General features: G+C 39.9%; 1 long non-coding RNA gene across 1 annotated transcript in view; it reads left to right on the top strand.

Moving 5' to 3' along the window:
- Positions 1–264: 264 nt before the first annotated feature.
- LOC123992674 overlaps positions 265–6,000 on the top strand; it is a 30,933-nt gene continuing 25,197 nt past the window's right edge. Inside the window, exon 1 of the long non-coding RNA XR_006831288.1 lies at positions 265–384. This is a non-coding gene — a long non-coding RNA (uncharacterized LOC123992674). The remainder of the gene's footprint in view (positions 385–6,000) is intronic.

The following is a 6,000-nucleotide window of genomic DNA, read 5'->3' as shown; positions in this document are numbered from 1 at the left end:
ACAGTTTTAACTTCAGACACCCAGAGAGAGGGAAGCAATTTGCATAAATATGGGAATTGCCCAATGAGCTGTGGTTATACTCATGGATTGTAAGAAAGACAAAATAATAATTTATTCTGATTTTTTTTTACAGTCTTAACACTGAAATCTGATCACGGAAAGGGAAGAGAGATACGTAGTCAGTTGCACAACTGAATGCATTCCACTGAAATGTGTCTTACGCATATAACCCAGGTGTGTGTCTTCTGCATTTAACCCAATCCCTCAGAATCAGAGAGGTGCGGGGAGGTGGCTTAATCATTGAGATCAGAGCAGGTCTCATATGGAAGTGGATCTACAGTGTCTGCACTGGAAATCTAATGGAACTCACTGAATGAAACTATGGTAAGATTTGGCTTCCACATTTAGGATCACTTCCTGGTATTTTGTATTACATCACAGATAGCTCACTCTAGTCTTGTCTTGGCAAAGAAAAGTCAAATTATCTAAACTCTGTAGAGTATATGAATTGCTCTGGTTTATCTCATCTCCAAATGATAATATAGCATGCTAACGTGACACAATGTACAATAGCTCAATGTACAATAGCAATAACTCAGTGTACAATAGTTCAATGTACAATAGCTCAATGTACAATAGCTCAATGTACAATAGCTCAATGTACAATAGCAATAACTCAGTGTACAATAGTTCAATGTACAATAGCTATAGCTCAAAGTACAATAGCTCAATGTACAATAGCAATAGCTCAAAGTACAATAGCTCAATGTACAATATCTCAATGTACAATAGCAATAGCTCAATGTACAATAGCTCAATGTACAATAGCAATAGCTCGATGTACAATAGCAATAGCTCAATGTACAATAGCTCAATGTAAAATAGCTCAATGTACAATAGCTCAATGTACAATAGCAATAGTTCAATGTACAATAGCTCAATGTACAATAGCTCAATGTACAATAGCAATAGCTCAATGTACAATAGCTCAATGTACAATAGGTCAATGTACAATAGGCCAATATACAATAGGTCAATGTACAATAGCTCAATGTACAATAGGTCAATGTACAATAGGTCAATGTACAATAGGTCAATGTACAATAGCTCAATGTACAATAGGTCAATGTACAATAGCTCAATGTACAATAGCTCAATGTACAATAGCTCAATGTACAATAGCTCAATGTACAATAGCTCAATGTACAATAGGGCAATGTACAATAGGTCAATGTACAATAGCTCAATGTACAATAGCTCAATGTACAATAGGTCAATGTACAATAGGTCAATGTACAATAGGTCAATGTACAATAGCTCAATGTACAATAGGTCAATGTACAATAGGTCAATGTACAATAGCTCAGTGTACAATAGCTCAATGTACAATAGGTCAATGTACAATAGCTCAATGTACAATAGGTCAATGTACAATAGGTCAATGTACAATAGCTCAATGTACAATAGGGCAATGTACAATAGGTCAATGTACAATAGCTCAATGTACAATAGGTCAATGTACAATAGGTCAATGTACAATAGGTCAATGTACAATAGCTCAATGTACAATAGGTCAATGTACAATAGGTCAATGTACAATAGGTCAATGTACAATAGCTCAATGTACAATAGGTCAATGTACAATAGGTCAATGTACAATAGGTCAATGTACAATAGGTCAATGTACAATAGCATAGAACATATATAGTGGCAATAAAAAGTATGTGAACCCTTTGGAAATACCTGTATTTCTGCATAAATTTGTCAGAAATTTGATCTAATCTTCATCTAGGTCACAACAATAGACAAACACAGTCTCCTTAAACTAATAACAGACAAACAATTTTATGTTTTCATGTCTTTATTGACACACCGTGTAAACATTCTCAGTGCAGGGTGGCACTGTGATAGACTGCATCCAATTTGCTGAGTAGAGCATTGGAGGCTATTTTGTAAATGACATTGCCGAAGTCAAGGATCGGTAGGATAGTCAGTTTTATGAGGTTACGTTTGGCAGCATTAGAAAAAGAGGCTTTGTTGTGAAATAGGACGGCAATTCTAGATGTAACTTTGGATTGGAGATGCTTAATGTGAGACTGGAAGGAGAGTTTACAGTATAACCAGACACCTAGGTATTTATAGTTGTACACATATTCTAAGTCAGAAAGGGCGGGTGTGGGCAGCAATCTTTTGAAGAGCATGCATTTTTTTTTACTAGCATTTAAGAGCAGTTGGAGTCGACGGAAGGAGTGTTGTTTAGCATTGAAGCTCGTTTGGAGGTTTGTTAAAACAATGTCCAAAGAAAAATAGTGACACAAATAGTGTTGTCTGCACAGAAGTGGATCAAAGAATCACCCGCAGCAAGAGTGACATCATTGATATATACAGAGAAAAGAGTCGGCCCGAGAATTGAACCCTGTGGCACCCCCATAGAGACTGCCAGAGGTCCAGACAACAGGCCCTCCGATTTGACACACTGAACTCTATCTGAGAAGTAGTTAGTGAACCAGGCGAGGCAGTCATTAGAGAAACCAAGGCTGTTGAGTCTGCAGATAAGAATGTGGTGAATGACAGAGTCGAAAGCCTTGGCCAGGTTGATGAAGACAGCTGCATAGTACTGTCTTTTATCGATGGCAGTTATGATATCGTTTAGGACCTTGAGTGTGGCTGAGGTGCAACCGTGACCAGCTCGGAAACCAGATTGCATATCGGTGAAGTTATGGTGGGATTAGAAATGGTCGGTGATCTGTTTGTTCACTTGGCTTTCGAAGACTTTAGAAAGACAGGGCAAGATGGATATAGGTCTGTAACAGTTTGGGTCTAGAGTGTCTCCCCCTTTGAAGTGGGGGGAAGACCAAGGCCACTTTCCAATCTTTAGGAATCTCAGAGGTTGAACAGACTAGTAATAGGGGTTGCAACAATGGTGGTGGATAATTTTAGGAAGAGAGGGTCCAGATTGTCTAGCCCAGCTGATTTGTAGTGATCCAGATTTTGCATCTCTTTCAGAACATCAGCTGTCTGGATTTGGGTGGAGGAGAAGCGGGGGGGGGGCCTTGGGCCAGTTTCTGTGGGGGGGTGCAGAGCTGTTGGCCGGGGTTGGGGTAGCCAGGTGGAAAGCATGGCCAGCCGTAGAGAAATGTTTATTGAAATTCTCAATTATCGTGTATTTATCAGTGGTGACAATGTTTCCTAGTCTCAGTGCTGTGGGCAGCTGGGAGGGGGTACTCTTATTCTCCGTGGACTTTACAGTGTCCCAAATCCTTTTGGAATTAGTGCTGCAGGATGCAAATTTCTGTTTGAAAAAGCTAGTCTTTGCTTTCCTAACTGACTGTGTGTATTGGTTCCTGACTTCCCTGAAAAGTTGCATATCGAGGGGTGCTAGTGAAGTACGCCACAGAGTGTTTTTCTGCTGGTCAAGCGCAGTCAAGTCTGAAGTGAACCAAGGGCTATATCTGTTCTTTGTTCTACATTTTCTGAAAGGGGCATGCTTATTTAAGATGGTGAGGAAAGCACTTTTGAAGAACAACCAGACTTCCTCTACTGACGTAATTGAGGTCAATATCCTTCCAGGATACCAGGATAGGTTGATTAGAAAGGCCTGCTCGCAGAAGTGTTTTAGGGAGCGTTTGACAGTGATGAGGGGTAGTCGTTTGACAGCGGACCCATAACGGACACAGGCAGAGGCAGTGATCGCTGAGATCCTGTTTGAAAACAGCAGAGGTGTATTTAGAGGGCAAGTTGTTTAGGATGATAACTATGAGAGTGCCCATATTTACAGATTTGGGGTTGTACCTGGTAGGTTCCTTGATCATTTGTGTGAGATTGAGGGCATCTAGCATAGATTGTAGGACCACCGGGGTGCTTAAGCAATTTAGGTCACATAAATGTAGGTCACCTAAAGATAGCTTCACATTCTCCTGCAAAATGTCTTGATAAACTTGGGAATTAATTTTTCCGTTGGTGATAGCAAGCTGTTCCGACCCTGATGTAGAAAAGCAGCACCAAACCATGATGCTCCCGCCACTATCCTTTACAGTGGAGATGAGGTTTTGATGTTGGTGTGCTGTGCTTTTTTCTCTCCACACATACTCTAGTGTTGTGTGTTCCTTCCATTAACTCAACTGTAGTTTCATTTGTGCACAGAACTCTTTTCCAGTAGTGCTGTGGAACATCCAGGTGCACTTTTGCAAACTTCGGAACGTGGAGCAATGGATTTTTTGGACAGCAGTGGGTTCTTCCGCGGTGTCCTCCCATGAACACCATTCTTGTTTAGTGTTTTACGTATCATAGACTCGTCAACAGAGATGTTAGCATGTTCCAGAGATTTCTGTAAGTCTTTAGCTGACACTCTAGGATTCTTCTTAACCTCAATGAGCATTCTGCTTTGTGGTCTTGCAGGACTTTGCAGGATGGCCACTCCTAGGGAGAGTAGCAACAGTGTTGAACTTTCTCCATTTATAGACAATTTGTCTTACCATGGACTGATGAACGTCAAGGCTTTTAGAGATACTTTTGTAACCCTTTCCAGCTTTATGCAAGTCAACAATTCTTAATCTTAGGTCTTCTGAGATCTCTTTTGTTTGAGGCATGGTTCACATCAGTCAATGCTTCTTGTGAATAGCAAACTCAAATTTTGTGAGTGTTTTTTATAGGGAAATGCAGCTCTAACCTTCATCTCCAAACTCGTCTCATTGATTGGACTCCTGACTCCAATTAGCTTTTGAAAAAGTCATTAGCCCAGGGGTTCACATACTTTTTTCCCACCCTACACTGTGAATGTTTAAATGATGTATTCAATATAGACAAGAGAAATACAATCATTGGTGTGTTATTAGTTTAAGCACACTATGTTTGTCTATTGTTGTGACTTAGATTAAGACTTCGATGAAGATCAGATCAAATTTTATGACCAATTTATGCAAAAAATCCAAGTAATTCCAAAGGGTTCATTTACTTTTTCTTGCCACTGTACATACTTGTTCTTTTTTTGGGGTAACACTTTTTTTGGATACTCCGTAGATCATCTACTGATGGACCTTCAACTAACTATGTACTAACCCTAACCCTTATCCTGACCCTTACCCTACCACTAGCCCCAAATCTAACTTTAACCCTTACTCTAAACCTAACCCTAACTGTAACCTTAGCAAGCAGCTGCTTATCAACAGATAGTTTGTTGATAGTATTACCATCTGTAGAGCATCTACAGATGGACTATCCAGACTATCCAAATAAAGTGTGACCTACAAATCAAACACATTGTTGCTTCTCAAAATGCAGTGCAACACTCGTCTTGTTAGTGCAGTATAACCAACGTTATATTGATTGAATGTACCGTATGTACATTGACCATGTGATATTACAGTAATGAAGCATGTTAAGCTTGTTAAGATTGGTTAAATGTATTAATGAGTATAATAGGTGATATAAGCATTAATGTAGTTAAGGGAAGTTGTATTATCTATCCTGAGTGATTCTGCAGGGAAATGTTTGAGTTATGTCCACTGAACAATTTACAGGGATGTTTAAGTACGCATCTACTCTGCTTATTATTCCAGTGTGTATGGAGTAAAAAATACAACCAAAGGTGTGATTACATGACACAATATCTTGTGTAAGTTAATGTAGTTGTGATATGTGAGGCCATGATCAGTTTACTTGCACAGGCACACACACAGGCACACACAAACAGTTTAGCCAACTTAACAGCTGGATGCCATGTGGCAGCCTCTGACTCGTCCATTCATCTATTCTTCTTACATACTATCCTCTGGACAAGATCCATATTTGTCACTAGAGATCTCTGGGGTTGTGGGTAGCATCCATCGCTGTGGGTGAGGCAGGGTAAGACAGTGGAGACAGGGGAGAGTCCAGTAAAAAGGAGAAATCACATTTTGAGAGAGACGTTTTGTTCAGGTAATAACAGATTGCTGGGTTAGATTGGTGAGTGGACAGGACAGAGGCTGTGTGGGCAACAGAGTGGTTTATAAGATTACTTGG

This window comes from Oncorhynchus gorbuscha, linkage group LG02 (genome assembly GCF_021184085.1).
Source record: "Oncorhynchus gorbuscha isolate QuinsamMale2020 ecotype Even-year linkage group LG02, OgorEven_v1.0, whole genome shotgun sequence".
Lineage (NCBI taxonomy): Eukaryota > Metazoa > Chordata > Actinopteri > Salmoniformes > Salmonidae > Oncorhynchus > Oncorhynchus gorbuscha.
The sequence above is the reverse complement of the archived record's forward strand: the minus strand, read 5'-3'. Positions and strand labels throughout refer to the sequence as shown.